We start from the raw sequence: 26,474 nt of genomic DNA, 5'->3' as shown, positions 1-26,474 counted from the left end.
GGCAAGGGTAGCAGAGGAAACAGGGCGATGATGTTTGCGAAAAGAAATGAGTAGCTGGGAGTGCGAGGACATTCTGAGGTCAGAGGTTCTTTGTTCGTACACTTTAAGGCATTGACCAACACATGGGTGGGCAGGGAAATAGGGATAAAAAACAGAATTCAGATTTGTCTTAGCTCTCCTATTAATGTGAAACATAACACCTGTTGGAGAGAATTGTCTGGAAGAAATGTCCAGGGCTTTAACATCCGAAACAAGTTTTATAGAAACAAGGCAAAGTAACATTGTAAGTTTAGCTGACAAAATATTGATAGACAAAGCAGAATTATCTGGCCAATCAGAGAACAATTTAAGCACAACATTAACATTCCATAAATTAGAATACTTAGCCAACGGAGGTTTTGAAAACCGAACTCCTCTCAGTAGCCGGCAGATCAAAGGATGAACGTCCACGAGCTTGCCCTCAATCAGGGAATGGTTGAGAGAAATGACCGATCTATACAAACTGACTGTCCTGTAAGACTTACCTGCACTGGCCTCCGAGGCCAAAAAGTTCACCACAAAATTCAAAGGGGCTGAAAAGGGATCGATGTGTTTCTCCAAACACCAGCTTGCTCATAAAGATCAAGCCGATCTATAGGCCTTGGAGGTCCCAGGGGCCAGGCTTTGCTGATTAAGAGAGAAGCCTTTTGTGAAAGGAAGATGTCAGGAGGGACAGGCTGGAAACCTTCCAAGCCGACAGGACTGGAGGATTGTCCACAATGAGATTGTGAGGAAGACCTACAGGACTCAGCAGTAAGTCCTCTCGGGATGAAAGAAGTACCGGAAAATCCGCAGCCATCTCCAGGAGAGACAGAAACCAAATCTGAGATTGCCAGAATGTAACCACCATGACCAAGGACGTCAATTGTCGGCGCACATGGGAAAGAACCCTGTTGATCATGAGGAATGGAGGGAAAGTGTAGTTGAGATGAAGGGACCAATCCTGCAGGAAAGCATCCGTAGCCAGAGCTGAAGGGTCTGGTCTCCAGCTGAAGAAACAAGGTAACTGTGTTGAGGCGTGAAGCAAAGAGATCTATAGAAAAAGGACCCCATTTTTGAGAAAGGGATTGGAAGACGGATGGGAGAAGCTTCCAGTCACTGGAATCTCGCAGAAAGCGAAAATGCCAATCTGCGACCGCATTGAGATCTCCCGGGAGATATTCCGCTGTCAGGGAAGGTTGGTTGGCAAGGCAATATTCCCACAGGCTCTTTGCCAACTCCGCAAGCGGTTTGGATTTTGTGCCACCGAGATGGTTTATGTAGCGAACCGCAGAACCATTGTCTATCCGCAGAAGAATAGAACATCGAACTCTGTTTTTGGAAAGGCTTTGGATTGCAAAGGAGCCGGCCAGCATCTCTAAACAGTTGATGTACAATCTCGGCTTCTCGTGCGACCATGTACCGCCAGTCAATATTGGACCACAGCAGGTGCCCCAACCCGACAGGCTGGCATCGGATTCTAACACAAGATCTGGGGCTGAAGCGAAGATAGTTTGCCCGTTCCAGGCGTCTAAATGGTCCATTCACCACTGGAGCTCATCGCGGGACTCTTGATCCAGTGCGATAAGGTCGCCGTAGGCCAAGCCTTGACGCAGATGCCTGATTTTTAAGCGTTGCAGAGCCCGATAGTGGAGAGGGCCGGGAAAGATGGCCTGAATAGAAGAGGAAAGAAGACCGACAATCCAAGCCAGAGCCCTGAGGGAAAAAAGAGAGGTCCGAACCACCTGCGAAATCTCTGCTTTGATGGTCGAAACCTTTGAGGGAGTAAGAGAGAAGCAGAGGGGGAGTCCACCAGAAAACCCAAAAACTCCACTTGCTGGGTATGTTGGAGCATCGACTTCTCGTGATTGAGAAGAAACCCCAGGTCCAGAAGTGGTGTGCAGATCGGACAGAAGGAGCTGTTCATTTGAATTTATGATCAGAATATCGTCCAAGTAGATGATGAGTCTGATGCCCAGGGAATGAAGGACAACCACCACTGGTCTCATGATTTTTGTAAAGCACCAGGGTGCAGAAAAGAGACCGAAAGGAAGAGAGGTGAAACTCCGCTACAATCTCAACGACCATCCAGATTGGCGATAAGATCACAAAACATGCAATAAGGCGTGTTAGCTGCAGGATTTTAACACCTGCTCTGACCTGGTGTAAAGTTGGACAACAATCGGCACCAGACAAGGGAGCAGAGCCCAGAGCCACACATGAAAAACAACAGATGCCCTGTAGCAACTAAACATGCAGACGGGAGCCCCAATAGGGCAACAACACCCACCGCCATCACCCCCAGGACCCCTCCCCCCGGGGCCCTGCCGCTGGTACCTCCACTTTGGAAACAGATACTTCACATCAACTCTATGAAATCATGAACCAAATAATTCGCCTAAGTCGTCCAATCACAACACCTAACATATGTGGTCAGAAAAAGGAGAATCATACATTCATCTTAAAATATCCAAATAATTTGTTTATTACAGAATAAAACCAAAACAACAATTCTGAAGAGACATGTTGGGTCTTCCCGAGACATTCTATAAGTCACAACCTGCATGACAAAAATCTAGATAAGAAGGTGTGTCATGCACTCATCAAAATACAGAGAGAGAGAGAGGGACAGAGAGACAGAGATAGAGACAAGAGAGTAAGTGAGGGGGAGAGAGAGAGAGAGAGAGAGAGAGAGGGAGACAGAAAAAGAGGGAGAGGGAGAGAGGAAGAGAGGGAGAGGGAGAGGGAGAGCCGACACTGCGGACCCAGGCCTGACTGCTCACCTGCTGCCACCGGTGTGTCTCCAAGAGGGCCCAACACGTGCTAGAGCAAGCTCCAAGCCCGGTGCCCACGACCATGGCACCCTCCACATCATCAAGAATAAAGGTTTGTGAAAAAACCAATCTGGAGGGTGATGCATGTTATACTGGTGGGACACCATAAATGTATAAAAAGAATACCCAATAAACCGTATATGATAACCTGAGTAACATAGCTATGTGAAAAAAAATCATGCTGTGTCCTATAAAATAAAAAATCATAAGTAAAGCTGGACACAATATACGTATCGAATATGGAATATTGAAACTCTTGAAAAGTCGTACGTGGTGAATGTCAATGCAATCCTTAATGCGTATAAGTAAAATATACCTTGTGCGCTGAAAAATAGACACAGTGTGAATACTTAATAAACGCTTTGCCTTAAAAGAAAATGCCAAGTTCACTGCAGAGTACTGAGAGACTCACCCAGAGGGAGCACTGCAAGTTCGATTATACCAATTCAGCTCAGACCTTGTACTGAAAAATAAAACCGTACGGAAACATAAATCCTCTAGATATGCATGCTTGTCAGATGCTGGGGCGAAACGCGAACAATGAATAAATAATCTTACCGAAACTTTTGAAGAAAGTGCATAACACGTTTCTAGTGGTTTGTGCAAGAGCTTCCGAGACTCCACCCGCATTAATACAAGCGTGAACGTAAGCGACGTTGGAAATAGAAATGGAAAACGGACAATGATATGAACCTTAATAGAGTAGAAAGAAAGACTCGAGTGGTGTGTAATCTCAAGCCTATTATTAGACTTATTCATAAAGGATATAAACCGGACCAATATGAGCGCGAAGCAAATAAAACTAGCCAATAAGATATTCAAAGGAATATTGTGTTGGAACGTAACCGCAATGTATTCAATATAATGTGATTAACGAAACAACTAAACAATTTGTATGTGCGTTTAAAAATGTAAAAGTATTGCAAAATATTAGTTTAAGTTTGGAGTGCTCCCCTAAACCCCCATATCAACCGCAAGGCAACGCCACGTGTTAGTAGGCCCACACTGCCCGCTGGCTCAGGCCTACAGTGCAGTCCAGCAGGGCTCACTCAAATCCTTATCAGTCTGGACCGCCAGGATGGCACATCATCTCAGCCTGCACACCCGCTCAGCACTTTAGGTGCCCCTACCTCCTTGCACCGAAAGTCACAGTCCCGTGGTGGTGTGCATGTGTCTGCTGCAGTGTATCCAGTGCTACCAAGTTTGTGCACCACAAGTCATGGACCCTTTATGATTGAGTCCTGTGGTGCTGACGCCATCAAGTCAACCCCTGCCACTGGGAAATGTGAGGTGCTAGGGCCCTAAGCCCTCATCCATAAATGATAACCACATGGAGACACGCAGTTAGAGATAGGAAATGGCATCCTGCACATGCACCAGGCCCTTTTTATTGGCAGGGTCACATGTCCTCTAACACCTGTGATGGATGGGTGTGGTGTGGCTGTAAACCAGCCATGAGGGAGTGGCTGTGGCATGCTGACAACTAGACCAGTGAGCAGCAGATCCCTACAGGGAAGACCTGCGCCATGTAGCGTTGTCATCCCCCCCTGTGAGCATAAGTGGAGTGGGCTGGCCTGGCGTATACCAGTCCAGTGTAAGGGTGCGAACAATAACCCCGGGGCTCTGGACGTGGTTACATCTTCGGCTGGACAAGGAAGTAACTAATTTGTGTGTCTCTGTTGTAGTGTTGGTGCCAATAGAACCGCAATTGGCAATGTGTCACCTTGTTACCCAAGTCCCAAAACATGAGCAACATGGACGTAAGGGGGAATCACTGACCCTACATACATCCATACTTCCACACTTGAAGGATCATAGACATGGCACATCTGTGTGAATGTGAGTGTTTATTGCACATTCAGTGGAGTGTTGAAGCTGGAGCTGTACAGGGCCATGCAAGCCCCACTTTACATTGTTGGCCCGTGGAGGGCCAGCAAGAGTCCTTCGGAAAATGACAAGTACAGAAGAGGAGGAGCTCAGTCCACAGTCTGCTAGCTGTGTCATTCATGACCAAACAGAATATGGCAGTCCATATCGAGGTCCAAGGTGAGTGTCACAGAGTGCATTGGCGTACAGTGGAAGGTGATGATGCAGAGGGCAGAACCATGCAGAAACAGGCCATATGGTGGAGCTGAATGCTACTGCGTCCTTCTTACCACTGAGGCAGACTCTTCTGCATCTTCTTCCTCTGCTGTTGCATGTGCCTCACATGTGGGTGGTAGTGTTCTGTCTCCAGCACTGTGTGGCACTGACACCTCAGGGGCCGGAGGTGGAATGTCTGCCGCACTGTGTGGCACTGACACATCAGGGGCCGGAGATGTTGATGGAGTTGCTGTTGGGTCCGGTCATGTTGAGCAGTGTCCGGGCCACCAACTCCTGCAACCGTCTCCCAACTGGTGACTGTGCACACCAATTCCTCCATATCATCCAGCTCCTCCTGTGGCGCTGGACTCCCACCTCCAGTCTACATTGCTGCCTTCCGGTTGTTTGCGAGTTTCTGCTTGGTTTTGCGCTTCACATCACTCCAGCGCCACTTGACCCCTTCCAGTGTCCTCTTCAGCACTCCGACTGCATTCACCTTGTCCATGATGGTCTGGCATATTCCATTTTTAGTTGCCAGTGACACAGTGGAGGTGACAAAAAATAGTTGATGGTGTTCCCCAACCTCCATTATCAGGATCCTGCTTTCCTGCAGACTAGACCGATTCTTCCTACTCTTCTTCTCCTTGCCCTTCTCTGACACCGAGGTCCCATGCTGGTCCTCTGGGGGGCTTGTGGGGTTCTGGTTGTCCTCTGTACTTGCTCCGGCTACCTCCATTGGGCTTCGATATTGTTTGGCTTTTGTTTGTATGTTTTTTTTTCTACTTTTAGAGTGCATTATCCCGCATGACGCGTGGGAATTGCAGGCCTGTGGCTAGTTTTTGCTTATTTTTGTATCACGATTGGCGTCATGATACTATTTTCACGTTCCTGTTTCGCATTTTTGCGGCGTCACCTTGATTTTAACACGTTCATCTGACGCGCTATTGTGAGACTATCGCATGGTACCGCTGTGTTGGGAATACCATGTTAACACAGCTTTATTTTCCCATGATAGACTGCGATGCGAAGACTTGTGTTAAGCTAATTTTGCGGTAGTTATCACACGTTCTTGAGAATATGCCCCTATATTGTTTAGTACAGCAATAAGAAATAATAACGAACCATAGAAAATCCATGATCTCTTCAAATTGTTCAAAATTCAAAAAAAGACAATTGAACATTTTTTATTTATATGTACGTGTTCTGCATGTATCGACTGTATATATATATATTCTTATGCAGAAATGCTTCATACACGGTAGGTCGCAGTGACCCTGTTTGTGAAGCCTGTGCTGACTACATAGAATTTCAGATAACTGAACAATTTATTGCATACTTCATCACCGGTTCCCACTGGAGAGGGCTATATATTCCTGACATGTTGTGTTAGTACATTATTTCATTAGCCCTATTTTAATGGAATCCAATGTGAGATAACACTTTTTAGTGGCGTTGTTTAGAAGAAATACACATGGGGTCAAAATAAAAACAAAGTGAATACTGAAAGGGTCATATAGTAGGCTAACTTGAAAAAACGTTTTCACTGTGCCCTTTTAAAATGATTCCTAGCCTTTCTTAAAATTTCTCTTGAATGTTGTCAGTGAATTTAACTTTTCCCAGACTCTTTCTATAACCTTAGTGCCTTTATAAGAGAGCACCATCCTGGTGTCACAAATAAAGAAAAGCATTTCCTGGAAACTTTTGGGAACTAAAACATCAAATACAGAAAGAGTCATGGAACAAAAACATAAAAGAAGAAAGAAATGGACTAAAAGTTATTGAAGTACTGAAAAGGGTAGAAAGGCTTGTGTACAGTGTGCTAAGTGTCATATAGTGCAGTGAAGTTTTAGGTGTTTCATAATAATCTAAGAAGTAGTTATATGTACAATATAAGTGCATGGATATGTAGTGCATGACATTCTACAGGCAATAGATGTTATTAACAATGTTGACCATACTTCAAAAGCAGATATCCTTTTATCTACTTGAGTGATGCATATACACCTCAATTTTACACCACGCTTACTCACTTGTCCTGAGAGTATGCATTTATATGTTTCTCCACAAGACTATAACAGAGTAGTCAATCAAGTTACACATTAGGTGAGGGTAAAGAATGAGTTGCCCATCACTAAGTACTTTTCTAGGATGGTTGTGATTCTGGAGAAGTCTATTCTGAAAGAAATCTATTCTTCAGAAACTGTATCCATGAAGCTGTTTCCTCGAAATTCTCCAAGTAAATATCAGCTCATATCTGTGTTAATGACTGCCTTTCATGTCAAAGCAAATCCTAAAGCCTTTCTTTTCCAGCATCACATATTCTTTAGTTCCCATTTATGAGTGAACCTCCTCACCTACGGCTGTGCTTTCCCTTCCCTGTCTACACTCTCTCTGTTTTGTTCGTAATGTATTGGGACTTCGCAAATTACAAGGAACCCAGTAAGAGGACGTCTTACCCTGCCTAAGGAAAGAGACAAGAGTTAAAATGCTTGAGGAAAACATGACAACACGCAACATCACATTATATGCACTTTGAACAAACAATTTTGACGGAAACAACTCAAAAAATAAATTGGTCAAAAATCCACAGAAACAAATACCTTTTTTTGTATAATTTCTAATTCATCATTCAACTGGCAAACATATGCCTGTGTTACATATGGTGTCAGAAGTAGGGTTTTTAAGTCCATTTGATACAAGACTGAGTGTCTAGTGCACCCTTTAATTGAAGGACAACAAATGTTCGAGTGGGCCCTCAAAAGATACATTAAATCAGCTAATGTAGATGGAGGAGTATCTCAAGACACCCTCAAGAACAGACCAACTACATAAGACATCAGAAAGCCAGTCCAACTGGCCACCAGGAAAACCCAGAGTAAGTGACTCATTCCTGTTTCCCGCAGTACTTCCTGCAAAAAATTGTGCCTGGAGAGGCTCCTGCTGCCTTTTGTTTCTCAATGTTGAGTGGGCTGTAAAGACAAGTCAGTGGTACAGGGATAAATTACCCCACTATTTAGCTCCATCAGTACTAAGGCAAGCCCAAGTGGGTTTTCAAATAGCCAATCCTATTTGGTCATCTGCCTATCAGGGCATAAAAAGGGTAATACTTGGCAAATTAGGAATCAATGAAGAGAGTTACAGACTGCCATTTCAAAAGGAACGAGGAGCAGCGAGGAATACTGCCAGAAAATTATTAAGAAGTATTGTCTTTTTTTTGTTTTTTGTTTTTATTGAGATGGATCAGAATATAAAAAGAAAAGAAAATATACACATTTACAGATATCAGCTGGATAAGAACATGATAAATTCAGACATTAGAATTAAAATTCTGCAAAAATAAATATACATACATACATCTTCTACATCTTCCGGCTCTTAGAAAACATCCAAAGAGCTTAACAAAGGATAGGTCTGTGTGAGAGAAGTTTACATTCCAAAGCAGCAGAGGTGGCTCAGAGACTACTCAAATTATTCATCTCATTTTCCTCCAATTACTAAGAGGAGCCCAGATCTTTTTACCGTACTCTTTCCTCTTTTTGCCTTTAAAGCTATACAGACATTCCTCGATGTTATGAGTCCCGAGCAGTCTCGTGAGCCACAACTGAAAAGTGGGAGCTGTCGGATCCTTCCAGGCCGCCGCAATTAAAATTCTAAAGACAGCAACACACAGAAAGATAAAAGCTTCGGCTTCCTTTCCTATTATAAGGTTTTCATCCCTGCCAATCAAAACATTAGTAGGGGATAGAGGAATTTGACACTCTAGCAGCCCCGATAAAAACTTTTCCATTTCTATTAAAACTGGCTTAAGATTCTGACAAGAATAAAACATATGCAATAAATCCGCCGGGCCCTGATTACACCTTGGGCATCTATCAGTATCTCTTTTACCCCATTGAAACAACTTAGCGGGGGTATAGTAAAGGTTAAACACCATCTTATAATGTTGCGCTTTTAAGTTGGTTGCTCTTAGTACTTTTCTATTCAATGCCAGAGCATAGTCTACGTCTATGTCTGGGTCCCCAATTCTTTGAGCCCAGGCAGTTTCTACTTGTCCGATGTCCTCTCCCATACCCTGTAGCAGATATCTATACCCTATTTTGATCTTCTTGCCCCCATTCCTTATATAGTTCATAATCGGATTTAACTCCTGAATAGAGATCCTAGGTCTTAGTGAATTCAGAGTTTGCTCTAATTGTTTATATAAAAACCAGTGGTTCGTAGGGATACCATATTTTTGTTGTAAAACTTCAAACCCTAAAAGATCCTCCTTACACATAACATCCCCCAAACATCTGATGCCTAGACTCTTCCATAAGCCACTATTCCTGTTCTGTCCAAGATGAATGAATGGGAATGAGTTCCAGAGATCTATTATAGCATTAATCTTGGGGATCTTGAGAAATTTCAGTACCGCCTTCCATGTACCCCACGCACTTAACATCACTTTGCTTTTACTTCTTTTAAAATACAAAACATTGATTTCACGTGTTAAAATCCCCCTAGCCCTTTCACCAATTAATAATTCATATATTGTGGGGATTCTATGGGAACCGGGCGGCCTCTCAGGGACGTCATAATTCAATAAATGATTCATATGTAGCATTAAACAGACCCAGTGATAAAGCCTTAAATTAGGTGCATATAATCCTCCACCCTCTAATGGTGTAGAGAGTCGGGCTAGTGATCTACGAATTTTACCATATTGCCATAAAAATTGTGAAAACACTGCTTCCATTTTTTTCATCAGACCTTCATCGACTAATAGCGGTATAGCACGAAATAAATACAGTAATTTTGGAAACATTGACATTTTCAAAACATTCACCCTTCCGATCAGGGACAGATGTAATACATCGATTCTTCTCAGCTCTTTGTCTATTGATGTAAGTAAGGGCACATAATTCTCCTGGATGATTTTGCCTACATTTGCATTTATTTTTACTCCTAGATAGACCGCGGAGTCCACAAACCGTTGATCCCTTTTGTGAATGTTATTTGTGCAAATTATTATCGTTTTTTCCGTATTAAGCTTATACCCAGAATACTTCCCAAACTCCTGAGCCAAATGGTTTAATTCCTGTATTGCAGTCTGCGGATTAGTGGTAACAATTGCCAGGTCATCTGCGTACGCCAATATCTTGGTGGTATGCCCGTGGGAGATAACAGGAGATATTTTATCAGATGCGAGAATCTTCCTAATTAACGGGTCTATATAGAGTGAAAAGAGTATAGGAGAGCAGGGGCATCCTTGACGGGTGCCTCTTCTAATCACCACCTCGTCCGATTGGAGTCCCATTGTAGTGATTCTGGCTACAGGATCCATATACATTGCTTTAATCGCTTTCCTGCATTTCTCCCCAAAGCCCCTTCTGGCCAATACCTCCCACATAAAATCCCAGACCACTCGGTCGAAGGCCTTCTCGGCGTCTAAAAGGATCATGGCCATATCTCCACCCACAGCAGCCATTGCATCAAATAGTGAGATTGCCCGCGCTGTGTGTTCCGTGGTACCCCTCCCTGGGACAAACCCATGCTGCCAGGGTGAGACTAGTTGACCAATAATCCGTCCTAACCTTTTCGCCCATACTTTGGAATATAGTTTGGTGTCTGCATTTATCAGCGAGATCGGCCGATATGAGCCGGGGTTCTCCTCTGGTTTTCCCTTCTTATGGAATATTACAATATTGGTCTGTTTCCAGCTATCCGGGACATTACCTGAGCAGATTATTCCATTAAATAGATCTTCAAGCAGAGGCAGGATTTCATCCCCTAAAATCCTGTAAACTTCTATTGGTAAGCCGTCTGGGCCTGCCGCTTTACCCGATGCCAGTTCATTCAAAGCAATCTTTATCTCCTCTGCTGTTATGTCCTGTTCCAATTGGACCCTATCCTCCTCCTCCACCCTTGGGATTGGGGGGCCCTGATCTTGCACGGATGGTACCACCCCTGGCTCTTGGTCGTAAAGTTTCTGATAACATTTCTGAAATACATCCATTATTGATTCTGGATCTGTATATTCTACCCCATTATACCTAATCTTACCAATTTTGTTACGATTTGTTTCTTGCCTAATGCGGAGCGCTAATGCTCTTCCAGCTTGTTCACCAGTCTCGTACCTCCTTGCTCTATGAGTTTGATACTCACATATCTCCTTCTGCGTGATTATTTTTAGAATTTCGCCCTTGATCCGAGCCATGTTTCTAACAGTCTCCCCACTATCTTTACCTAAAACTATTTCCTCTATATGACATCTCTCTACCTCTGCTAGGTCTGATATGAGTTTTTCAGCCTTACTTTTATCCTCTTTCCTTAATTTTGCTGCACAACTAATCGTCTCCCCCCTTAATGCAGCCTTAAAGGATTCCCAAACTCCATTTCTGGAAGCGCTGTATCTATTGCGCTCAAAAAATTCCTTCGCCCACTTTTTAATATGGCCTACAAACCTTTCATCATTTAATAGTTTCCTTTCAAAGGTCCATCTTGATGTTTTCCTCTGTACATTGGGAACCTTATACGTTAAAATCAAAGGGTTGTGATCGGAGACTATTCTCGGTAATTTGGCTATATTAACCTTACCAATCTCCCCCACTGTGACAAAAAAATAATCCAGTTTGGAATATTTCTGTGCCGGGTGGGAAAAATATGTATAACCTCGGTCTCCGGGCACTTTTTCACCCCATACCTCCACCAAACCATGAGACTGAATCAAGGAGCCTAACGCTCTATTTATTTTCCGTTTACGACCTATATAATTACTTCCCTGTTGCCAGTCTGCTGAAATATTCATATCGCCACATACTATCAACGGGGTGGACCAATTAGCCAATTCTTCTTCCAATTTATCATAAACCATTGGGTCATCTTCATTAGGACCATATATCACGCATAATGTGAATCCCAGGTTTAGTTCCACTAATACCCATCTGCCAGACCCATCTGTTTTACTATGTTTCACCCCACCCAGATTACTTTTTGCTAAGATAGCCACACCTCTAATCAAAGATGATTGCGATGAGCAACCGATCAAGGTATAACCATAAATTTCCAACAGCTTCCTTTTAGCCCAGGGAATATGGGTTTCCTGGATACAGACTATGTCTATATTATTTGATTTAACCAAGTGACTCAGTCTTTGCCGTTTCTTCCAGTCGTTTAGGCCACCTGCATTAATGGTACAGATCCTAATGCCTAACATTGTTGACATGTTTACTTTCCCTACGTTGACTCTTAACCATGTATCTGATATCAGCCCAAATCATATTCCTTTCCATCTCAAAGTTTTTCATTTTTTTAGTCCACCCTTTCCCCCCTCCTCCACCCCCTGCTCCCTCTCCCTCCCCTTACCTAGCTCCAAAACGGAGCACCCCGTCACCCACCCCCCTTGTTCAGAGGCGCTCAGACAAATGGTCTGTGCACGTGATGGTTTGCAGCCCTGATTGAGGAGATACAATCCAGTATCCAATTTTTAGTTCCTGTGACCCTCCACCATATACAATGCACTCCACCCCACACTCTGTATTCCTACTTATATAGTTTTACATACGGTTGACATGGTATCAATTCTTGTCAAAACTGCCAAAATAGTGATCTCAATTGTAGTTACACACCATTATTATCAATTGGAGCTTAACAATTCTAAACATTTTTCTAGACCCCCTGTGACATCAAAAATTGTTTGGCCTTAACCTCGGAGGAGAAATATAAAGTTTTTCCGTCTTTGATTATCTTCAGCTGAGCGGGGTTTATCAGGTATGCCTGCATGCCCCTGTCCTGAAACGGTTTGATCATCTGCCGTAATCTCCAGCGCCTCTCCACCGTAATATGGCAAAAGTCGGGGCGAACAAAGAAAGAATAACCATCGATTGACTTTTTTTTATCTGGTCTCGCCCTCTCAGAGATTGCTTGCCTCAAGTTAAAATTGCCCAGAAAAATTAAGATCGCTCTGGGCTTGTCTCCCTCTTTCGCGTTCTTGTTGATATTGGCAGGAATACGATGTGCCCTCTGAACCTCCCTGGCGAAATCCCATTCTTTCAAGTCGGTAAAGGCATGCTCGAAGAGTTTGACAACAAATGCTTTCATGTCTGTATCCTCTGAACCTTCAGGGATTCCAAGAATGCGTAAATTATTCTGGCGCGATCTGTTCTCCAACGACTCGAGTTTCCACTGTATATCAGTAATCTGCTTTGTTTGCATATCATCCTTGCTGGACGCTGCCGCTGACTCTGCTTCTGTTGAGACAACTCTGTCTTCCAAGTTAGTAACCCGCTCTCCCAGGTTCACACATACCTTAGACAGCTTCCTAACCAACCCTTGCATTTTTCTGACTGCCGCCTGAGATTTACGGCTTTCCTGTCTTGCTTCCTCCCTGTGCGCTATAATCTCCTGGTGAATGACCTCCAGAAGAGACATCTGGGCTGATTCCCCGCCAGGGCTGTCTGGGGTTGGTTTGGTCAGCGGTTGATCTGTTTTCAGGCAGTGTGTTTTGGCTCCCACCAAGGCTTTCACTGCTGTAGTCGGGGGGCTAGCTTCATCTTGCTCAAGGTCGCTGTCTGTATCTGTACCGCTGGCTTCTTGATCCAGGCTGTCCTCCTCTTCCTCCGACCATTCACCACCCTCTGATACTGAATAGAATGCCTCGCTTGGAACCTCTTTTTTATCGCTGCTGCTCCCTCCGGTATCATCCTCCAAGATCTCTTCTAGTACTCGGGGAATTGACAATACATTGGCCTCGGGACCCCTTGCAGGATCCACCCCCTCCTGCTCGCGCCCTCTATATTCCCGGCCACATTGAGCTGTGGAGTGGATACCTCTCCTGTAATACCTGGGCTCACCTCATCCGACTTTGCCATTATCTGAGTATCTTCAATATTGAGGCCCTTAGAGTCTTTATTTTTACTCAGTTTTTGAAATATATCAGAAATTGGGGTGGTGCCCTGAGAGTCTGGGTTCACTTTACTGCCCCCTTGCTGCTGTACCGTTTTTTTTACAGGGGAGACTTGCTTCTTCTTCTTATTATTACCCTCTAGTTCTATCACAGAATCCGCTAACGCTGCTGCCGCCTTCCTCCTTGCGGCGGCTTTGGCACTTGCGTTAGTCTTGGGAGCCATGATTTCCCTCCTCCTTTCCTCCAGCCCGAACTGCTCCTTACCGCCAAAACTGCCAGTAGTGCTGTCTCCGTTATTGTCCAACCTTTTCAAACCCAGCGGAGCCTCCAGGGCATTCAGTTTATCCCCCTCCACCTTTTGTTCTGAGGTCGCTTGCAAGCACGATCGGATCTCTCCTTGCCGGAATCCTGCTGAGCGGAGCTGTCTGCACCGCTGCCGGCTCCGTTTCGTCAGCAAGCTCCGCACCGTTTGTTTGGTGAGAGCTGCCTCGGCGAACTCCGCAGCCTCCGCTAGCAACCCAACAGCCGACCCGCCTCTCAGCCTCCTTGCGACCTGCAACACGTCCAATAGCAGCCGCTTAAGCGGCTGACGGCGAGACAGTCTCATTCAGCAGATTCCCCTCCGGCTCGTTCTGATCACTCGAGCCGCAACTACTCGGGTCTTCCGCGTCTCGTGTCTTGCATCTTCCCGCTAGGTTGAGTATTCAGTATTCAACATCTAACTGCATCGAGGCAGCATAATTCCGTGAGTACGATGTTGTGGAGTCACCATTCACTCATTCCAGCACCTCCTCAATCGAGCTGCTTCCCGGCCGTCCTACACGGCCGCCATCTTGCCCCTCGAAAGTAAGGGACCCTTGTATTAAGAAGTATTGTCTAAGATTTATTTTGTACAATTCTTGTAAGCTCTTCCACTTGCAACCAAAAATTGAGTTAGGAAAGATCTGGTATTGACTATAAATCAAGCCAATGAAATGGCTAATAATTTTGCCCACATACCCCCCAAAACATATTTGAGAAACCATGAATATATCTAAACCTTCACTTCCAATGACATGACAAGCATTTCACTGTCCTACCTCCTCATGGTGTGAGGCCTCAGCTTTATGCCCCAGTAGCCCATTTCAACTTAACTCTGGGGGTGGAGGCCACAATGTTACAAGTGCAGGAGATGGGGCATTTCACCCATTTTTGTAATGTCAAAACAAGAGAAGAACCTATTGAAGTGAACTGTGTTTATTGCCCATTAAATTATACTCAAGTAGCAGGGCCTAGCTTATGTAAATATTTAGGTGAATCACAAGTGGATTACAGCTCTATTAGACTTAGGTAGGCAATAAGTACAAGATTGTACCTCAGTGTAAAGTTATAATTACGTATGCAAATGTTGACCAAAATGAATACTATATGACTAAAGTGTATATGATTGGTCTGGGAGGGGAAAGAAGGTTTATAAAAGTAGGAGGCCTTCTAATTTCCCAGAACAGCGTATTGTGGGCACGGGAAATTCTAGTTTCCTCAGATGTTTGAGGGAAATTCTTAAAGAAGGCAACTCTCAGTTAGAGCAAGCTCCCTTTGCCCAAGAAGTCTTAAAACCCTAACCTGAACCTAAAATCCAGAAAACCCAGAAAGAGAGGAGTCAACAAAAAACAGAAGGAACCTTTAGTGCAGGGTCCCAGGGAGATGGACAAGATTTAAAACATGTTTGAGTAATGTGAAGTAATTGGCTTAACCAACTTAGAAAAAGCTCAACAACATCAACATCAATTTTACAATAGAGGTGTAAGAAATTAAAATAGGGTACTTGTGTTACTTTCAAAAATTGATAATAAATTAAGGTCAATCATTCAATCAATTCTACTTTATTTCTAATGTTTCCAATGCATAAAAAGTGCAAGTACAAAACTAGTTAAAACCGTGCATCAATAAAACTTCTACAACATACATTATACAAAACAATTCCCATAGTTTCACCATTTCATCATTGCATGATAAAACAATCCATTAAAATATCTTCGAAGATAGACATCTTTGTCTGGCCACTGCCCATAAATAAGAGGTGAGGGAGTAACACACATAGGGATCTAAGAGCTGTTGTATAAAGTGCAGTGCAGGCTTACACTGGACAAAATTATATTTCCCTAGCATTGGAACTCACAAAGCTTTCTTTGGGGACCATAAAAGGTGCAGAAAAATAGAATATGTAGTGTTGTGTGAGCTGCTCTCCCATTATATGGACAGAGTTGTAAATTGTTCACCGAGTGATGTTAAATTAAAATCAAAGTGGCAGGGACAATTCAAAGTAGTTGGAAGGTTAGGCTGGTTCACATATAAATTAAATTTAACAGACACAAGAAAGCAAATTTTTCATATCAACCTTCTTAAAAATAGTTAGGCCCTCCTACCAACAATGTGAAATTAGTAACTGATCTCTCACTAGAGGAACGTACTCTATGAGCCATTCATCAAGGAAATACAATAAATAGATATGTAATGAGGGTTTTACAAGCATTCTGATGACTTTTTGCCAATATCATTTCAGATTTACCAGGTAGGTAGGACTGATTTAACTTTACATGCCATTCTTACAGAACCAGGAACAGTTGTTAAACTATGGCATTCCCATATTCTTGAAGCTCGATAAGACTCTATGTGAGCCAAGGCTGAGCAAGTTATAAAATTAGGGGTCACAGAACACTCCTCCAAGTAATGGTGCTCCCCGTTATTCCTTTACCTAAACCGGATGGAAGTATACACATTTACATAGGTTTTAGGGCCATGAATAAAATCTCAAAGTTTGACAGTAACCCTTTACCGAGATTAGACAAACTCGTAGAAAAACTGGGCAGTTCTCAATACATTTCCACAATAGATCTTACATAAAGGTAGTAGCAAATTCCCTTATGGACTGAGTACCAGGAGATAACTGTGCTTTCACCCCTTACGGCCTATTCCAGTTTACCATTCTTCAGTTTGTACTACCCAGGGCACCAGCGACCTTTCAGATATTAATGAATCAGATTCTTGAATGTCATAGATGATATAACTCCGCATATCTAGACAACATAGCAATTTTAAGACCTGGAACGAACATCTAGAATATCTGTCTACTTGTTACACTTGAAGCTGTGGGCCTTCACATATGTGGGAAAACATCTAAATTGGTGCATAATAAGGTCGAGTACTTAGGATATCTTATAGGTAATGTGTTGATAGAGTTCCAAGATGAGAAATTAAAAGCAATAACTGCTGTACCATTTCTAAAGAACTAATGAGATATGTGGGCCTTCTTACATTTTTTAGGTCATTCATTACAGAGTGTTTATATCTAATTAAGGAAACTATTCCCTCAGGGATGTGGCTTAGTTGGCTGAAAAATGACCGCACTTTAAGTGTGCTCTGCCAGCCAAGCCTAACATCCGCAATAATCCTGTAGACTTACACATCCAAACTGCCTGGCACCCTGCAATTCAGACTCACCTCGATCTGGGCTGCCTCCTGATGTGACTCCCTGCTCCCTAGGCTGCTTCGGAGCCGTGTTCTGCCGCCCGGCCTTCGCATTCGGACTGGGCCTCACCATTGGTGCGGCCCAGTTCACCTGTTTCTTCACCGCTGCGACCCCTCATTCCTGGAGGGCTGATGGAAGGACTGCCGCCAAGCACAGATCGCCAGAGCCGGTAAGTGCTGCTGCTGCTGGGGCTCCTTGCAGCGGTATTGGGGGCACGCATGAGGCACCGTCCGGCCCGGGCCTTCCCACAGCACGGGTGCCAATCCTCCATCCATTGGTGCCCACCGCAATGGCCCACAGATCCCGGGTGTGGCGATGGGGGCGGGGCGCCTCCCGCGACTCCCTGCCGCTTGTTGTTTTCCGCTGGTAAGGGCCCGTGGCTCCCCTCAACACTCTGCCGTGGCTGCTTGGTGCCACTCTGCCGCCCACCGGCTTCAGCCTCTCAGCTGCCTGTTTCTACTCTTCGGCTTGCGGCCAACCTCAGCAGCTGCTACTTCGCTTGGCGCCTGGCCTCCTGACCCTGCATCGCTATCACTGCCTCACTGCTTGTCTGCGGGCATTATGACCTACCCACTGGGCCCTACATCAGCTGATATACATTCCTGCATGGGCCCCTCGGCCCTTGGCCATCTGAGTCCTGCCTTGGCAGCATACTGCTCATCTTGCACCTGAAGCCACCCTTGGTACCTGCCTGTCACTCGCCATTCAATGTCCAGGGAAAGCGCTGACTCTGCGGGGGTCCTGCGGCTGGGATGGGGGTGTGCACGCCGTACCGTGGGACCTCCCTGTTTGCCACTACTGCTGGGACATCTCTGCTGTGCCCTCGCTGGTTGGCCAAGTGGCACTGGCCTGCGCTGGGGGCTTCATGCCCCCAGTGTCTCCACACCACTGCCACCCCTGAGGTTGTGCCCTCATCGGTGCTGCCTACACTCTTACAATTATACCTGAGGCCATCTTACACCGGGCAGCATCTGCCTTCTGAATTTTCTGCTCCTCCTTGCTGGCCCAATGGTACCATCGGGCCACCCTCCTTGATACCCTCTGTGGGGATCCTTTGACCTGTTGGGCACCTGTTATCCTTCGTCATTGTGTGGAGCGCGGATTCTGGCTATTTTTCAGTACCCTGCATCTGGCCTGGCTATAGCCTGCTCACTGGGAGCCCACACTGCTGCCCCCTTGCCTTATTCTCCTGATTTTGTCTTCACTCACCTGGGTTATTTCCTCCACATCTGCGGACCCTGCCATCTTGCCTCCCAGCTGTGACCTACATCTATGACTTAGCCTTCTTCCCGATCCACCTCCCCTAGGCCATGGGGAAGACTGACCCCAAACAGCCGAAGATAGCGTTATGCCAGCGCCGGCAGACACACCAGGACGGCATTGTCATTGATGGGGACGACTGTGCTGCCTCCGCCACGATGGCCTCCACGCATGAGGATGACCTTAAGTCCGTAATGCTGGTAGTCAAATCCGCTGTCTCTGGTATCGCGGCCCAGCTTGAACAGTTGTCGCCTTGTCTGGACATGGTTAAGACCCGTGTGGAGTCACATGACACACGCGTGCTGCATGTCGAATTGAGGGTCTCCGAAGCTGAAGATGCCGCCACCCAGGATCGTCAAAAGCTTCTTCAAATGGACAAGATACTGGAGGTGATACAGAACAAAAATGAGGATTTGGAGGCACGCTCCTGAAAGAGCAACCTTCGCATTGCGCATGTGCCCCAATCCACCAATACCTCGCGGATGGAGGACTTTGTAGAACAACTTATTTGTGAACTCTTTGGTGCTCCCTCGGCCCTCGCCCCGGCCTGCCAGCTCGTCCAATCTAGGCCAAAATCCAAAACTTTAGGGACCACGATGCAATTCTTCGAGCAGCCAGGGAGAAGAGCGAGATCCGTCACCAGGGTAACTCTTTGTCTTTTTACCCCGACTACACTATGGCGGTGCAGTTTGCACGCCTCGAGTTTCTTCCAGTGAAACGCATCCTTCAGCAGCATGAAATCTCCTACTCTCTGGCGTATCCTGCTAAACTGAGAATCAGGCAAGGCTCCAAGACTCTCATCTTCCTAGACCCTAAGGACGCTCTGGCCTTTGCAAAGAAATTAGACCACTCGCATCGATCCTCACCTCCGAAGTCACAAGCCACTGCCGATGGCAACTTGAGTGATAACGATTGAACTGGACTGACTCACTGTCTTTTCTGCTGGTTCGTCCTATCTTTGCTGACTTACCTCTTGTGCCTTGGCCCTGTCTGCACCTCCTTCTCACCCAGGGCTTTTCTCTTCATAGCTATGCTCTAGGCACGGTGCCTCTCAACATCCGACGTTCTCCCATCTGCTGTCTGCAACAATACTTAGCTTGGCCACCCTGCCTATTTGGTAGGGGTGTATGCTGAGCGACGCCATGCCTCCATGGGATGATTCCCTCCTTGGACTCAGACTTTTTTTTTCTTCCCAGTTTTGGTTCCCTGGGGTGGGCATGGGTGGGCTCTCAGCCTGTTTGGGGGGTTGGAGTGGGTGGGAGGGTGGAGGGTTATTGGGGTTTGTGGTCTCTCTCTGAGGCCGCATTGTTTGTTATTGCACAACTCGTGTTGTTTCCTTGCAAACCCAAGGTTGCTGTACTATGTTTTTTACTTCACTGTATGCTGCACTGGTTTATGCATCTCCACGAGGTCTCTTCCTCTCATATCACCCTCCTTGAGATTATTTTCCTCTATATGGCACCATGACAGACATCACCGTCTGGACCTGGAACATTCGTGGCCTGAATGACCAGGCAAGGCACTTTTGGTCCATGCCCACCATATCCAGCACAAGGTGAATATTTGAATATTTGTCTCCTACAAGAGACCCACCTGCTGCCTGTGACCGCCTCCAGACTTCTCTCTCGACATTGGGGCAAAACACACTCCTCCTTCTATTCCGATTATTCTGGGGGGGGTGTCCATTAACCCTGGGCGAAGAACTACGCTCCGTTCGCGGAGCTTGCGGAGTTTCGGCAACTCCGCGTTCCGCGGAGAACGCGTAGCTGTCAATTACTCCGCGATCCGGTGCGTAGCGTAGTTCTCGCACGCTGAATAACATTATCGCGTGCGCGGCAATGGCTTTCCTTGGTTCTGCGTTCGCTTTTTCCTGGTCGCGTGTGCCACCATGTTTGGAAACACTCTCGCACAATCCCGTGCGACTGTGCGAACGCGATAACGTCATTTGGATGCGCAATAGCGTCATAAGGATGCGCGAGGATGCTTGTTGGTAAGATCGAGTTCCCGAACACGCAGAAACTGCATTCTTGCACAGAATAACTCGCGAGCAAGTTAAAACCATAATAAATTACCATTTTTGTTAGCAAAAAAATTTAAAAAAACCTTAAAGTTGTACCTTTGGCTGTATTTTTGGGGGGGAAGGAGCCCTCTTTTTGTTTCTACTCTTGTTTTGAAGAGTAAGGAGGAAGGAGGAAGGGCCCTTGAGTTTACAACTTCCTGTTCCTGTCCACCAGGCTCCTCCCAGTGCTTTGTCCATGTGGTCCTCACTTTCCTTTGGATTTTGAGCTGGAAGGATCACTTTCTGTGTGTGTTGGCTGCATTACTGATTTTTCTTGGATTTATTGAGGACTTTTGGATTTGGAATTCTCTTTTTCAAGTAAGTTTGTGTAATGTTTGAGTGAGTATGATGTAGACTTGTGTTTGTTTGATTTTAAATTTTTTTTTAACTACAGTATTCAATCCTGGAATTAAATTATTGATGGAGGCCTGTACTTTTATGAGGTCCCAACTTGTATTTTTTTTTTAATTTCATCCAGGCTACATAGAAAGGTACCCATGGGTCCAATCATGTTTCTGTAGTCTGTGTTAACATTTTTATTCCAGTTTGTAAACAAACATCATGGATGGCATTGGATTATGTTCATTATGCTATAGCAATGTCTGTTGTGGAATTTCTGTTGGTGGAATTTGAAATGTTTTTTTTTTTTTTAAGCCAATAGCTGACCCTAGTACTCCATGTAGTTAGTGTGTAGGCATGCTTGAGTTCATTGTATTAACTTTCTGTGGTTGGCCTGGCCATGTGTTGGCGGTCATTTTATGTTTCCAGCCACTTTGCTCTTGCCATAGGCATCCAACATCGTGGCCTACTCTGCCAGTAGGCCAGAGGTACTACTCATAGGGTCATGAAAGTTAATCAACTGTTTTTGTGGTGTACCCTTAATTTGAAAATCATGGATGGCTTGGATTGATGTAGAAAATCTTATTTTTATGTGTGGGGTATTTCAGGTTTTGGGTGTGTTTAAATACTCTGTCAATTTCTGACATTAGGTAACCATAGGAATACAGCTTGGGTAGTTTTGGTAACTTCGCACAGTGTGAGAACGTGACCTTACATTTTTTGTCTTGTTCGCGCACTCAATGTACTTTCTCGGGAACGCGAAAACGACGTTTTCTTCCATTCGCGCTCCCGAACACGCCGAAAATGTTTAATGTGTTTCTTGTGCTATAAAAAGTCCTCATTTATGTTGTCATTTGGTTGTAGTTTTCTCTTTTTGGAGCATGGACCACTTCCATTTTCTGTCCTCTATGTAATGATTTCTTGTTTATGGGTGGGGTGACCAATTTGGGCGGTGGTGGTGTCCATTTTGTGAAGCAAAGCATTGTCCCTTTGCCATAGGCATTATTGTCTGTCTTCTCTTTCTTTTCATGTTGTTGTTGGTGGCCAGGCCATGTGGTGGAGGCCATTTTGTGTATACATTAAAATTTTCCATGTTGTTGTTGGTGGCCAGGCCCTATGGTGGCGGCCATTTTGTGTGTCCTTCCTTTGTGCTTTTGCCATAGGCATCCAAGTTTTTTTTGACTATTCTGGCAGTAGGGCAGAGTTACTACTACTCATAGCCATAGGTGCATTAAAGTTAATTAACTCTTGACACGCGACATTACATTTTTTGTCTTGTTCGCGCGCTCAATGTACTTGCTCGGGAACGCGGAAACGACGTTTTATTCCATTCGTGCTGCCGAACACGCCAATTTTGCATTCTCGCGAACAATATGTCCCGAGTTGCATAAAAGTTTCTCGAAAATGTTGCATGTGTTTCTTGTGCACCCAAAAAAACTGAAGTTGTCATTTGGTTGTATTTTTTGGAGTCTGGAACAATTCCTGTGTCTGTCTTCTTGTTTGTGGGTGGGCTGACCATTGGGCAGCGGTGCGGCTACTTTGTGAAGCAAAACAAAGCATTGTCCCTTTCCCATAGGCATTTATTGTCTGTCTTCTCTTTTCTCTTTCTTTTCATGTTGCTGGGGGTGGCCAGGCCATGTGGTGGCGGGCATTTAGTAGGTACTTCCTTTGTGCATTTATCATTGGTCTCCCAGCTTTTGGTCTCATCTGACAGTAGTCCCAGAGGTAGTAGTTAGCGGGGGTGCTGCCTTTATGTAGCTGTTTTAATTCGGTGTATGCAATTAACATCATTAGGGCATGTGACTGTGTATGGCATTGCATTCCAAAATGTGTTGTCTGGGCAGGGGTTTTCTATGTGTTTTTGCGGTGTTAGGTTTAAAACCTCTGTCTTAGCCATGGGGTATTTTTTATTCCTTGCATTAACCTGTCATGTGCAGCAGGCATCCTCCTTTTTCTGTCCATATTGGTATATATAGGCCTGCTTGACTTTATTGGTTCTTTCTGGACTTTATGTGGCTTGTAGCTGTGGTGCTGGACTGGTAGTATTAGTCTTCTGTTTTGTCTTTTATACATTGGCCTGTGTGTCTTTCAATTGTTCATGTTGCCTTACTGCTTGTTTGACTGATGTTGTTCTGCCTTCTTTACTTGTAGGTGCACAAAAAAAGACTGAGGAGGTGCTGGTTGTTTTTTCATCCATCGCCCGTTCTACTGCCAGACGGACGTCCTTCAGTTGTACGCCACGTGTGGTGTGTGACTCATCTGACCAGACATCTCTGCAATTTGTGCTGCTGTGAGCTGACATCAGAACAGAAGAAGATGGGCCCTAAGAAAGCTACCAGGTCCTCCACCACGAAGAAAGTTGCTGAGAAGAAGGAACAGAAGAAGGAAGTGTCACTTAAGTCTGGTATGGACCCCAAAACCTTTTTTGGGACCCCAAAAGGTACGCCTGCAGCAGCGGTGTCTGGGGTGCAAGCTGGGACCAGCACATCCGCATTAGTGGGGGCAAGCCAGCAACCCAGGGCCAAGCACATGATGAGGGTCGAAGAGGTAGCCAGCCTAATGTTTGCGAGCAGTGATACTGAGCCTGAACTAAACTTATCGCTGTCTCAAAGTAGTACACAATCCACGCAAGATGGAAGTGCTCAACAACCACCGCCAGCAGTAGATGTTCAACAACCACAACCACCGCCCGCAATAGGAGTTGTTCACCCACAGCCACAACCACTTCCCGCAACAGTTGTTGAACAACCACAACCACCGCCCGCAACAGTTGTTGAACAACCACAACCACCGCCCGCAATTGGAGTTGTTCAACGACAACAACCAAATCCCACAATATTAGTTGTTGAAGAACCACAGGCCGCAATAGTACTTCCTCAAGAACAACAACCACCATCTCCGCACGCAATAGTAGTAGTTGTTCCTCCCGAAGTCGGGGCAGTTCAGGAAGTAGAGCCTCATTCCGAGCAAGAAGAAGAGGAAGCCACTTCTGGAGGTGATCTATTGTCTTTGAATTCACCAAGGGAAAGGAGGGTTACTGCATCGAGTTCTTCGCCAAGCATCCCTTCCGATGACCTTGATACGGATTGGCAGCCACAACTATCTGAGCATTCAAAGGAGAGACATCCCAAGAAGACCAGGCTAGGAAAAAGGAAGTTTCCAGCAAGGCTTGAACTTATGGAGGCCGATGTAGGTGAGCAGGATACTGCTGGTGATAAAGACGGGTCTGACACTGTCATCATCACGAGCGTTATTCCTGGTGCAGAGCATGTAGAGACCGACATTTTCACCCTATCCAGAAATGCTGCAATTAGTGATGAGCAGGTAGCACGCATAACTCCTACACACTCAACACCCAAAGTAACACCAGCTCCCATTTTTTCATCAGCGAAGGCCCGGCAGCATCCGACATCCAGCAGAAGCGCCACTTCAACAGAAGGATGTAGTGGCAGTACTAGGACTGAGCTGTCACATAGTGAAAGTCAACAATCCTCCAGTCCATCCGGCATTGGGAGTGGGTCCTCCTCTTCCTATGGCAGGAGACAAAAGTTTACCTCCCCAGTGTGGGACTTCTTTACGGTTCACCCAGTTCAGGAGAACATTGCTGTATGCACCATTTGTCATGTCAATGTTAGTCGAGGTAAGATTGGTACAAACTATGGTACGGGAGGCCAAATGACCCATTTGAAAAAAACACACTTAATCAGGTGGGAGAACCACCTTGCAAGCTTAAAAAATGTGAGCACTGGTGTTGGTGGGGATACAGTGCTACAAGGTCCACTCATGGTTGACCAGGAGGTAGAAGAAGAGGGAGACGATGACCTTCTATCTAGGAGTGGTACACAAATGAGCCCTGTCGCCAGCACTGGAGTGGTAAAGTCCACATCCTCCGCATCAGCAACTTCTCAGTGGCACCAGAGTCAGCTGGAGACACCAAGGAGTGCAAAGTCTGCGATGCAAGGTGGTCCGTCTAGCATAACTGAAAGAAATACAAAGCAGCGTACCATTCCTAGCATGTTTAGGCAGGAGGGAAAGTACGAGCGGAACCACCCAATAGCACGTTTGTACAATGCGAAACTTGCGAAAATGTTGGCACTGGACCTTCTCCCATTTTCATTTGTTGAGGCTGTTGGATTTCTGGAATTAGTGGCAACCCTCTGCCCAAAATGGAAAGTTCCCAGTCGATACTATTTTGCCCGAGTTGCTGTTCCAGCACTACACCACGACGTGCTGGAATTGATTGGGAAAGCCTTACAACAGAGTGTTGTCCATTGTATCCACCTGACAACAGACATGTGGAGCAGTTGCGATGCTACAGATTTCATGTGCATCACCGCACACTGGATCTCTTTTGCAGGTGTTAAAGACAAGTTAACTTCAGGCCTCCTTGACGTTGCTGGGATTTTTAATGATACGCGCAGACATGCAACTATAGCCATGTTTGCTATGGAGAAAAGTCATACTGCTGAAAACATTTTGTCAGAGTTTAACACCAAGGTCTTTGAATGGCTGAAACCAAGAGGCCTTAAGATTGGTTTTGTTGCCACCGACAATGGCAGTAATGTAGTGAAGGCAATGAGAGAAGGACATTATTTCAGGGTACCCTGTTTGGCACACTGCATCAACTTAGTCGTGCAAGACTTTCTGAAAACTGAAGCCCAAGTCAGCAACATACTGATCATCTGCAGAAGAATATGCACGCACTTTAACCATTCTTTTAAAGGACGGAAGCTGCTACGGGTCATTCAGCGTGAGCATAAATTGCCAGTCAAAGCACTGATCCAGGAGGTCCCAACACGTTGGAACTCAACTTATTTCATGCTTGAGCGTCTCTTTGAGCAGTACATACCACTGAATGCTTATGTAATGTCAAGAACATTAGGGGATCCTACTGTTAATCTTAAAGCCCTGACCATTGAGATGTGGCAGTGGGACCTCATTAAATGCATCACAGAGATGCTACTACCCTTTGAGGTCTTCACACGTGCAGTTAGCAGGGAGGACTGTACTATGGGCCAAGCCATCCCATTGTTGTACATGCTTGAGCAACAGGTGAAGGAGGTCTGTCAAACATACGAAGGTGACGAACAAAAAGTTGATGCATATACCTTGGCCAAGGGCTTAGCCAACCGCTTATCTCTAAACGCAAGGCTTCAAATGATTGTGTCAGGTGAACATTACATAACTGCAACAATGTTGGATCGACGCTACAAATTATTTGTCAGCAGTAGCGCAGTAATTCCTATTTCAGCTGAGGATGTTGTCAAGTACAAAACTTCCATAGCTGCGGAAGCTAATGATTTAGAAACTGAACGGCTGTTACTTAAAGGTCTGCCAGTGCCAGCCCAGGTCAGTCCAAGTACTCCTGACGCAAGTTCTTCACAGCATGAGAGCAGTGCGTCTGCTTTCCAGCAGGCACCAACAGTACCAAAAGCAGCACCTACACGATCTGATTCAGCAGACCCAACCAAAAGCATAACTGCTTTTTTT

The sequence above is a fragment of the Lissotriton helveticus genome, chromosome 6 (genome assembly GCF_964261635.1).
Source record: "Lissotriton helveticus chromosome 6, aLisHel1.1, whole genome shotgun sequence".
In the NCBI taxonomy this organism is placed as follows: domain Eukaryota; kingdom Metazoa; phylum Chordata; class Amphibia; order Caudata; family Salamandridae; genus Lissotriton; species Lissotriton helveticus.
The sequence above is the reverse complement of the archived record's forward strand: the minus strand, read 5'-3'. Positions refer to the sequence as shown.